This window comes from Schistocerca nitens, chromosome 4, assembly GCF_023898315.1.
Source record: "Schistocerca nitens isolate TAMUIC-IGC-003100 chromosome 4, iqSchNite1.1, whole genome shotgun sequence".
Lineage (NCBI taxonomy): Eukaryota > Metazoa > Arthropoda > Insecta > Orthoptera > Acrididae > Schistocerca > Schistocerca nitens.
In genome coordinates this window covers 311177402-311190042 of record NC_064617.1, presented here as the reverse complement: position 1 = coordinate 311190042, position 12641 = coordinate 311177402, and positions in this window count along the sequence as shown.

Below are 12641 nucleotides of genomic sequence, written 5' to 3'. Positions count from 1 at the left end.
TAGTTGCCTCGAACGTATCTGGGCTTAATAAGTTAATCATTAAATTTATGTTCGAATGAGCTGCTAGACTGATGATATACCAAGGCCTCACAAGGATATGGTGTCAGTACTTTATCGAAGTTGTCGTAACTAGAGAGTCAGTTAATAGCACGAGAGAGATGTTTCGCATTGTAATTAGACAGGAATGTGCTTGAGGTAACAGAGACACTGCGATGTAACGTAGAAGGAATCGTCATTTACAACAGTAACTGAATATGTGCAAATATTTACCTATCATTATTTACAATTTTTTCGAATTCCCTGGGGATGGAAATCAGTTATCTGGTATTGCAAATATGTCTTTCTGTAGTCTAAAGACCGTTGCTCGTTTCCAGGATCCACGTTTCTGAAGCAAAGTCTGTATTGGGCGCCCTGTGTTCGGCATGAATGAGCGCTGGTATAAAAGCGCACTCCAAACAGACCGGAACGCTGTGGAGGACAATATGAAAGCGAAGAACAGGTGCCAGCAACGGTACTGCACTGGTTCCTTGCTACGGACCACCTATAGCCGGGAAGCCGTAAAATAAGCAGCTGTTTCCACTATCACATGACATTCTTCAAGGGACTAATTTCTGTTGTCAGTTTTTTAGCTAGTAACTACTTCACTACTACTGTTCACTTTCGGGCCCTCTTGGATCACATCATAGACGACAAAGGGCTGGTCAGAGTTTTCTTTTAATCTTTCTGTGTCCCGCATATTACCTGTCCTCTCAGAGAGGGCATTTTCTTCTTGTCAGCAAACCCAATAAATCAAAAGTTGTATTCTTCAGTCTGGCCAACTGAATTTTCTGTGTAAAAAAATTTTCAACATTTTCTATTATTGTGCTACACTGCTTCATATAGGTCTTCGTTTTTGCTGCTGTGGCCCATTTCTCTATCTCAGTTTTAGTTTTATACCTCTATTCTTACAGCTATACATCTTTCTAGTAAATATGGTTGTTTTAATTTTTAAAATTTTATCCTGCTTTTTCTCGAATCCGAGTAAATGCTTGGATACTTTTGAATTTTATTCTTTCGCCTTAGTTTGTATATACCGTCTTTAGTGTATTTTGGACCTAAAATTTTTCTTATAATTTTTGTTCCATGCTGTCTGTTTCTTCAATATTTCTCTTTCTGTTTAAAACGTTTTAGTCGTAATAAACACAGTTTTGAAGACCGTTTAACACATTATTAAATACCTTTTGTTCTCTGTAGTTTGAAATGCAATTTTTGCTGCCAGTTCCTTTCATAAATATGAAGGCTGTTTCGAGTTTTTGGCAAAGACTTTCATACCATTTTTTGCTCGACACTCTTCAATGATATCACTTAAGTATTTGAGAAAACTCTCTCTATTGACATTTCTGTATTTGATTGATAGAATATGTGGTTCCGGATAATAGTGATGGTGATATGTGACGCTGAGGTATCGATTTAGAGTCTTGCCTTCGCAATTTCGTAACTAGAATTACAACAGCTATGAAATCGTCGCTTTAAGGAGTACTGAATTCATTGCTGTTACGAAAAAAGTACCCTGTTGGTCTCTCACGTTTCTCTATCTGTTAAGCATATAATAACTTTTGTATTAATTAGAATTCCTATTGACATGTATTGTTAAAGAAGGCGAAGTAGTGTGCGCAGTACTCATTACGGTATTAAATGTAGCCTTATAGGAACAGTGGGCAACGGCCTTTCCGCAGTGGATACACCAGTTCCTGTCAGATCACCAAAGTTAGGAGCTGTCGGGCGTGGCCGGCACTTAGACGGGTGACCATACGGGCCGCCATGCGCTGTTGCCATTTTTCGGGGTGTTCTCAGCCTCGTGACGCCAATTGAGGAGCTACTCGACCGAATAGTAGCGACTCCGGTCACAGAAAACCATCATAACGACCGGGAGAGCGGTGTGCTGACCACACGCCCCTCCTATTCGCATCCTCATCTGAGGATGAGACGGCGGTAGGATGGTCCTGATGGGCCACTTGTGGCCTGAAGACGGAGTGCTGTAGGAACAGTGTTTAGAGGATATAATCGACGTAGTTGTAAAAGTCTTCTGTGTCGGTTGTGTATCTAACGGGGGGGGGGGGGGTATAGTTTAAGAAACATCAACCCTCTATCGGTATATTTGAAAATAGTGCCTGTTTTAGATCACAAATCTTCTTTGTTTCGCTGTTTTTTTAGGTACTACGACGGCGAACATTGACGAATAGGACTGTTTCACGCGGAACGAAGCCTTGTTGAATGAGGTGATTCTCCTCTTTAACCTGTTGACAGCGCAACTTATACGAATTCCCCCTGTCTGTGCGGTGGCTGTGCGGTCATTCCTAGCACACAAAGTGCCGGAAGCGCTGAGAAAATCACAGGGCCACTTCGTACGACTTCCCACGTCGCAACCTAATCATCGGAACTGTTGGGCGAAAAAGGAAAGCACGAGTCTCAAAGCTAAACGGAGAATTTTATATCAAACACTGCTTCGTCCTCTTCGACCCTGGCGATTTCGTGCACTGATGAACTTTAGTCCCCTTTATGGAGCCGAGGTCACGACTTTAACAGCTACTGGGCACGAAATTCAGCCGTGAAGTGCTGGCGTGCAACCTGTGGGTTAAAGAGGGCGGTAAAGGAGGGGAGGGCGTGAGAGATATCGTGGCTTTCGTCTGTCAGGAACACGGAGTTCGCTATCGGAAATACAGTAAGTGAACATGTTATTTGTTGCTCCTTGTCAGGCTAATAGCTTCAAAGCACGTACATTAAGTTATAGTGGTTATCTGGCAAACTCAAACATTGCAACGAACTTAGCACCTCACTTCTTGGAGAAACACACACACACACACACACACACACACACACACACACACACACACACACACTAAACGGGCTCTTTCGATGTATTTCTTTTATTAGTTGCTATTTTTACACATGACCTGCACCTTAGGAAGTTCAACTGGTCGTGTCTCATTATTATTATTATTATTATGAATATCCAAAGATGATTAATAAAATTATTTCCTTCTTTTATAAATAGTTATCTGCTCATCCCCGAAACAAAAAAAAAACATTATGCCAATTCATTACATAAAAAGGAAAAAAAACTCATTACGTAAAAAGGAAAAAAAAATACTTTCAGTTCACCCGACCACGTACGCGTCGAGTGATATTACATTCCGAAGATGATATTTAACCTCATTGTTAGGGATGAGTTTCCACGACGGGTACTTTCATAATGACGTCCACTGGAGAGGAGTTTGGGATTCTCCATATGGTTCGGGCGAGCCAACGTCAGTTCGTGATTTAAATCACATATTCTCTTGTGAATGGTATCGTGATCAGTAAGTAAATTTGAATCGTAGGCTAAGCAGAATGAAACAATCATTTCTCGGGACTATCACGGTAATACCAGAAAATACCAAAGGTTGCTAAACAATCACCGACGTTTAGGATATCAAAATCTCTACTGAAACTGACGGTATGTTGATTCGGGAAACTTCTGTAACACACTACAGACTCTCCGTCGGGCGGTACGACCACATCTACTTACGCCTCATTCCTTTTCTTTCACACGCTCTCGTTTAAGCATAGAAAACCACCTCCTTATCACTCCAGGACGTATTTGCATTTCTCTTCGTCAATAATCGTACGGAACTCTATTTTTTATCCTGTGCCATAATCTTTCTCATACCTAATATTTATTCTAAGGAGCCACTGTGGTACCTGCATTGCCGGAAAATGGGAGAAATGCACGAGGGGCAAAACGGAGTGCTTTATAGAGATCGTGATCCTTTACTTCATTGATGATACGTGAAGATTAAAATATTACGTTTCTTCCAACAAAAACAGTGACGTTGGTTTATACAGGGCGTCCATACAGTCTGGATACGAATAAATAATAATAAAGCACATATGGAGAATTCTACTAAATAATAATAAAGCACATTTTAATCACTTTAATGTTAATAAGTAATATTTTAGACATAATCTCCATGCTTTTCAATCCATAGTTTGATGCGCTTTGCAAGATCAAGGTGAACTCGATGGAACAGATCTGAACTGCCGTCGATTTTTGCATAAAGCGTTCTAACAAGTGGTTTTCATTTGTATTCTTCATCGAGTAAACTTTAACTATCGGCATACCACAGAAAAAGAAATCAAGGGGAAAAAGGCCTGGCGGACGAAGGGACCACTCCACATGACCTCTTCTCCAAATCCACTGAGGAAAATTGTCACTCAACCAATCTGCAGCCTGCTGAAACCAGTTTGGAAGTCCCTAATCCAAAAGCTCAGTTTTAGGAGTCAATTTATCTCTAAGCATGTTCCGATAAGTCTCACCCGTTGAATGTTCATCAAATAAGGAAGCTTCTAGCACATATGCTTTCCACAAACCACACCACGGCGTCGTCTTTGGCAGCCCTGCGCCGGCCGGCGTGGCCGAGCGGTTCTAGGCGCTTAAGTCTGGGTGTGTGCAATGTCCTTAGGTTAGTTATATTTAAGTAGTTCTAAGTTCTAGGGGACTGATGACCTCAGATGTTACTGAGCGAGGTGGCGCAGTGGTTAGCACACTAGACTCGTATTCGGGAGGACGACGGTTGAATCACGCGTCCGGTCATCCTGATTTAGGTTTTCCGTGATTTCCCTAAATCACTCCAGGCAAATGCAGGGATGGTTCCTTTGAAAGGGCACGGCCGACTTCCTTCCCCGTCCTTCCTAATCCGATGCGACTGATGACCTCGCTGTCTGGTCTCCTCCCTCAAAACAACTGAACTCAACCTCAGATGTTAAGTCCCGTAGTGCTCAGAGCCATTTGAATCATTTGGCAGCTCTGCTGTTTGGATGGACTCATCCAGCGTGGAGTGTCTTGAGGCGAGTCACCTTTGACATAAAACACAACTTTATCACTGGACAAAACATAGTCTTTAGTAAAACTGAGTCATCCGATTTATCTTCAAACCATTCACACATCTACATGTATCTATCGGGATCATCTTCATTAAAGTGATGCAATATCTGTACGGATAAAACCTCTCTTCTGCCTGGAATTTGTGGATGATTGACCTTGGAAAATCTAACTTCGTGGATGTCCAACGAAGCGATTTGTTTGAGCTGGCATAAACCTTGGCCAAGGAACCCACTTTTGTTCTGTCTGAAATATCAGGTCGTTCGGAACGGGGTTCGTCCAACACACTGGTTGCTTATTTAAACTGATGATCAATTTCCCGACGGCAGTAAAACTAATAGGTTGACGATGAGGGTGTCGAAGGTTAAATTTTTCCGCAGTTATTCGATACCACCACTCTTATCGTTCACGTAAAGGTGCCAACTCCACTCGTTCTTCTTTAGACATATCCATAATTCAGTCTAAAAAGTTCATTAGAATTCGTTTTATTATTATTTATGCGTTTATTAATATTTGTAGAATATAGAATGTTCATTAGACTGTGTGAATACTCCGTGTATCGACTGTCTACGTGGAACGACTGGTATAGACATATTTTTCATAAAAAAGTTAGTTATTTGGCACAAGCATCAAGCTTCACATCGCATTTCACTAAATATCTAACACATAGAACCACATATCACTTTGATGTGCGTGTGTATCGTGTGCCGGACTATTACAATCCAAAAGTGTACTGGATTACAACCATTAGTAATAGCGCGTACGGAAAGCATCAAGCTTCACATCGCATTTCACTAAATATCTAACACATAGAGCCACATATCACTTGGATGTGCGTGTGTATCGTGTGCCGGACTATTACAATCCAAAATTGTACTGGATTACAACCATTAGTAATAGCGCGTACAGAAAGCAGCCGTAACATAACATAGACACAGCTGTTGAGGTGCACCCAAAGATGTCTAGAACCGTATCTACTGATGGTCGATAGTACTATATTATATTGGGGCGCAATATTTGCTGGTGCATTGTATTTGTTACAGTTCCGCATATTCAGCACAGCAACGTAATATAAGTCGATAGGACATGTACTACAGTAACAATATTCTATCACTTTGCATTCCGTGACTCTGCTTCACACACTTAAGTGTAACAAACATAATGTGCCGGTAAATATATCGCTACAATCTTCTATAGCATTACCGACTATCCATAGATTTCGGCTGCACCATAACAGCACTGTCAATGTTTTGAAATCGCTGCTTCCTGGAGGCGTATTACAGATGATTGTAACCTAGTGCCCTACTCGACGATATCTGTGCCACACACTCACATGAAAGCGATTTGTGCCGTTACATATGTACCGATTATTTAACCAATTGTGATGTGGAGCTTGAGGCTTGTGCGGGTAGTGTAACTTTGATTATGAACTACATATGTGCACGAGATATTTAATGTACACAGACTATGTTCAAACGAATGTCACAACATTTGCAGGTGTATTCCAGGTACTTGAAAAATGACGAACAGTCGAAATTAGTTAATATCACGGACATTACATACGTTGTAGCCTGTTTTGGACATGCTTTCTTTCCGAAACTAATACAAATTTCGTGTAGTTATGTACGACTACTGCAATATGGAACTATCTGCGTAGTATGTGTTACATGACAAAGTAAGCCATATGCTTGGCCGCACAAGAAACTAACTTGGTTATGTGACTGCAGTGCAAAGCAGCGCGCATTCTTGACTTGTCGCGCAAGCATGGGAAGTGAGCTCGGAAAAAGCCTTTCTAGACATCCGCGACGGCATGCTGTAAGCGTTATTAAATTTACTAACGGTGAGAAGGAGAAAGGACAGTGAGGCGTGTGAGCAACATTATGATGGTGGATAAGTTGGATTATAGAGGTGCCGAGTGCACAAATACAGACGGCGGTAGTGGTGCGTACACAATGGTGGTGCACTGGCGGAAGCGTCATTTGTATCCAGGTGGTCATGAGAAAGGACTACGGCTGCGCAACGGGAATTACCACACTCTTCGTGATGGCTGGGTGTTGTGTGATGTCCTTAGGTTAGTTAGGTTTAAGTAGTTCTAAGTTCTAGGGGACTGATGACCATAGATGTTAAGTCCCATAGTGCTCAGAGCCATTTGAACCATTTGAACCACACTGTGAAGGCTGCATGGTAGTTAGAGGTAGACGGAAATCGTCAGGAAATTCAATATTCCAAGATCCACAGTGTTAAGGGCGCCCCGAGAATACCAAATATCAGGCATTACCTTTGTCCACGAACTCTGAAGTGGCCGACGGCCTTCACTTAACAACATTGTGCAGCCGCGTTTGCGAAGGGCTGTCAGTGCTAAGAGACAAGCAACATTGCACGAAATAGCCGCAGAAATCAATGTGGCACCTACGACGAACTCATCCGTTAGGACAGTGCAGCAAAATTTGACATAAATGGGCAACAGTAGCAGATGATCGACTCGAGTCCCTTATCTAACAGCGTGATATTGTCTCTCCTAGCCTCCTCATCTTATCTGTGGGACCTGTACTGGAAAAATCGTGGCCTGTTCAGATGAGCCCGGATTTCAATTGGTAAGAGCTGACGGTAGGGTTCGAGTGTGGCAGAGACTCCACGAAGCCATGGACCCAATTTGTCAACAAGGCACAGTGCAAGCTGGTGACTGCTTCATAATGATGTGGGCTCCGTTTACATGGAATGGAATGGGTCCTCTGGTCCTGCTGAACCGATAACTGGAAATTATTATCGTCTACTTGTTCCTACAGACTGATGGACTTTTCACGGATACCAGTGCGTCATGTCACTGGACCACAGTTGTTCGCGATCGGTTTGAACATTCCGGACAATGCGTGCGAAATATTTGGCCACCCAGATCGTCAGAAATGAATTGCATCGAATATTTACAGGACATAGTCGAGAGTCAGTTCGTGCACAAAATCCTGCATCAGCAGCACTTTCGTAATTATGGACGGCTATAGCATGGCTCAGTACTAATGCAGGGGACGTCCAGCGACTTCAATCCATGTCACGTCGAGGTGCTGCACTATGATGGGCAAAGGACGTTCCACACCATACTAGGAGGTACCGCATTACTTTTGTCACCTCAGTGTAAACTAGTAATCAGGTGCGAACGAGACGAAATAGTTTCGGTAACGGTATACTAGCCCGCCCGGTTGGCCGTGCGGTCTAACGCACGGCTTTCCGGGCGGGAAGGAGCGCCTGCTCCCCAGCACGAATCCGCCCGACGGATTTGTGTCCAGGTCCGGTGAACCGGCCAGTCTGTGGATGGTTTTTAGGCGGTTTTCCATCTGCCTCGGCGAATGCGGGTTGGTTCCCCTTATTCCGCCTCAGTTACACTATGTCGGCGATTGCTGCACAAACAAGTTCCCCACATACGCGTACACCACCATTACTCTACCACGCAAACATAGGGGTTAAACTCGGCTGGTGTGAGACGTTCCATGAGGGGTCCACCGGGGGCCGAACCGCACAATAACCCTGGGTTCGGTGTGGGGCGGCGGAGAGGTGAAGTGGACTGCGGTAGTCGTCGTGGGGTTGTGGACCACTGCGGCTACGGCGGGAACGGAGCCTCTCCGTCGTTTCTAGGTCCCCAGTTAACATACAATATAATTGTATACCATACTAGAAGTCTACGAAAAAACTGGGTCATAAATAAGCAGCCAGTGGTTTATTTAGAGGTGATTTTACAAAGAGCATACTGTAAATAAAACTGCTTGAGTGATCTAGTGCGAGTAGTATTGTCAAACAAAAGCGCTGGTAAATGTTTAATTATTATTCTATGTAGGGCGATAGCATACAGACGTATAGCGAGTGACATCCATCTTCTATTAAGTCTATAATTAACTGAAGTCTATCGGTATAACTATTTACTACACTTCTGCATTACATTATGTAAACTATTGAGATAAATTTCAAAATATAACGGGCCTTATGTTCAGTTCTGTTTATGTTAAGCCTATACGAATAAAGACAAAAACAATCTTTAAAAAATGAAAAGAAAACGAATTCTCAAACACAAAAATGGTCATATGTATCCAGGAAATACTGGGCGACTGCCGACGTCATGAAAGTAGACATGTCTGATGGAAAGTTACGAGCGCTGCAATGTAAACTGTTCCTATCATCCCCAATTATCGGGCATTAACATGACTGTGCTGCCACTATCTGTTTGTCGGATAATACACCAAAGCCGGGCGCGGTGGCCGAGCGGTTTTAGGCGCTTTAGTCCGGAACCGCGCGACTGCTACGGTCGCAAGTTCGAATCCTGCCTCGGGCATGGATGTGTGTGATGCCCTTAGGTTAGTTAGGTTTAAGTAGTTCTAAGTTCTAGGGGACTGATGACCTCAGATGTTAAGTCCCATAGTGCTCAGAGCCATTTGAACCATTTTAATACACCAAATGTCATTATAATTAAGTAAAACACACACACACTCACACACACACTCACACACTCGCCACACACCACACACACATTGTGTATCAAGCAATAGCTATGCCTCAAATACCATGACAGGCCGCCACCACACAGACCGAACTACTCGCCTGGCGTGTCTCAGCACCATGCATAGCAGCGTCCAGGTAGCACTCACAACCAAGGATTTCTTCCTCCAGCATGTCGTGTTCATCCGCTGATACTGTGGACAACCATCCACAGCCTCTAAGTGCTTACTAAAGGAAGCATGGTCCTTAGTACGGTGTAATGTAAACAATCTTTATTTCAATCGTGCGATTAGCTAATTTCGACGACTTGTCATGTTGAAGCACTTTCATATTGTTACTTACTACAAATGGTCCTTAGTAGGGTGTAATGTAAACAATCTTTATTTCAATCGTGCGATTAGCTAATTTCGACGACTTGTCATGTTGAAGCACTTTCATATTGTTACTTACTACAAATTATTTGTCACTACATGTCTACTTTTGGTGTGATGTGAGTAATAATTTGACAGTTATGACATGTAATAGACAATATTACACATGTGCTTGAAAATAAGAAGTCGATGAAATTAGATAATCCCACAATTTAAATGAAGATCGTCTACATTACAGTCTACTGTGGACCATGTTTTCCTTTGTATAGTTCTGCACCAGTAATGGGACAGTTACGAACTAGCGGTTCAACTGTTCGCTTCAGCGCCTGTAGTCAGCTCACAAGGGAACATTCCCAAATGTCAATAAACGATCTTTATGAAACTTCGTGGATGTGTACAGTGGGAAAAATAGTGCAATACGTACTTTTTCCTTGTACCCAGTTACACTTTTAGAGGGTAAAACACACTCTGAAAGATAATTTGGAATTTTAGGTGTAGAATACTTATGTGTAGAATATCTTCGAAACGATGATGCATAGAAAACGTTTTTGATATAAACGTTGACACGTGATTAATGTTCTTGAAAACGTTATGGTGAACTTTTCTAACAATTTGAAATTTTGCAAAATACCTCATCAGAATTAATTAATTTTGAAAAATGAAAACTTCTGTTACAACATAAATTAAAGAGGGTTTCAAGCCACATACCCAGCTATGGAATAAAACAGGTTTCTTAAACAACAGCAGTTTTGGAAAGTAAGCTATCTACTGCGGGCTGTCGGACTATTTGCAACCTACCTAATTAAATACCCAAACATTCATTACTATTCTAATTGTTTATTTTCATTACATTTGTTATACTTTTAAATTCCTATTTACGTTTTACATGAATGATTTTTTGATTTCTTAGGTTAGCGTTGGAAATATCAAGTATCTCATTATTATGACAGGAAATAATTACAATAACGACAATTTGTAAAGAAGTGCTTAAAACATAACGTTTTCTTACACCACGCACACAGAAGGAACGAAATTTCTTCACGTAATATACACGACCAAGAATACAATACAAAACAAAATTGAGCAGGATTTCAAATTGTCGCAAGTGATCCTCTAATTGCCCTGATTTGTGGTAGGCGTATTTCAGTACATTGGTAAGCCTAGGCCAAGAGAATACTACTGATGACTGTATTACAGTGTTACTCAAGTGGAGAGTGACATTACAATTCAACTGAACTACATCTGAAAATCCTCTCCTAAAATCCTTCCAAAATCTAAAGCTGTATACGTTTCACAGCTGCATCTGTGCCATCGAGCCTTTTGGGATCAGCAGATCAACAAGTTCCTCGTTACCTGGTATGATGCTGTAAACGGTTCTTTCACACTGACCACCGCAAGAATCTAAGAATAACACAAATATTTCTGCATTTGTGGAAAAGGAAACATCTTTCAAATATCTTTCGATATGGTCAGACGTTTGTTCTCCAGGTTTCGACGCTGTCACGAGAACATTCGGGGCTTCAAACAGAGATTCTCGAATTCTCGGTCCAAACTCTTCATTAGTTTCTTTTAAAACTATGAAAAGTCAGGCGGTCAGTGTGAAAAAAACCGTTTTGAGCGTCGTAGCAGTGGACAAGAAGTATCTGGTGGTCCCAAAGGTCTCGATGGCATAAGTAACACCGTGGGACGTATACGGCTTTCGATGTTGGAAGAACTTTGTGAGATCTTCAGATCCAGTTATCTTGAATGATTATTATGTTAATCTCCACTTGAGAAACAATACAACCGAACTACAGTCGCTAGTACACAACCAGTTCTCTTCGCCAAGGCTTATCAATGAACTGAAATACGCCTGACGCAAATCAGAATATTTAGAGAATGAGCCTTGATAATTTCAAATCCTGTAGTTGGTCTTTTTTATATTGTCACCACCGTCGTGTATATTACGTGAATAACTTCCGTTCAGTTCTATGTGCATGGTGTAAAAAACGTTACATTTTATTCATTTCATTACAGTTTTTCATTATTGTAATTATTTTCTATGATACTAATCAGTTAATTATCTTTTTAATTATCACAATATACGTATGAGAAACAATAAACTAAGAAACAAAAAAAACATGAAAGTAAAATGTAAAACAACGATTTAAAACATAAAACAAATAGAAGGAAAATAAATAGTAACAGTAGTCAGTATTTCGATATTTTAATTAGATATGTATAAAACACTGCGACAGCACATTGTGTAAAGCTGTCTTCCAGAAATAGTATTTAAGGAGCAAGCATACATGGTGATGTATGTGGCTTGACAGCTTCATTAATTTTTGTCCCAACAAAATTTTTCATTTCTCAAAATTTCAACTTTTATATGAAAAATTATTTTATATATCATCGTTTCTTTAAACACAAAATGCCAAAGTATCTTTCGGGGTGTGTTTTACCCCTTAGAAGTGAACTTGGGCACTAACAAAAAATACTTATTGCAGTATTTTGCCCGCTCTACACACTCACCATTTCTCATCATGCTCGTTTATTGACACTTGGGAGTATTCCCTTATCAGTACAGTATGCTGAAGACTACCTTGCAGCTGAGCAGTCGCTGTTTGCAGAGAACTACGAGCTGTAACAGAGTGCCTGCAAACCTTGCGATCAGTGGTACAATGTTATAGCCCGCCAAGAGACAGCAAAGTTATATAAATATCAGTGTATCAGGTACAGGGCATAAAGTTGCACGCATCAAATTGTACCGAAGTAGCATTTGTGACATACTCTCAATAAATGTTATTCCTTGCTTCTTTTTGTGACAGCACAACTTCGTTTTAGTGCCGACTTATCAAACAAGTGTTCATTTGCAAATGTGCTAATCAGCCACCACTAAGATACAGCAG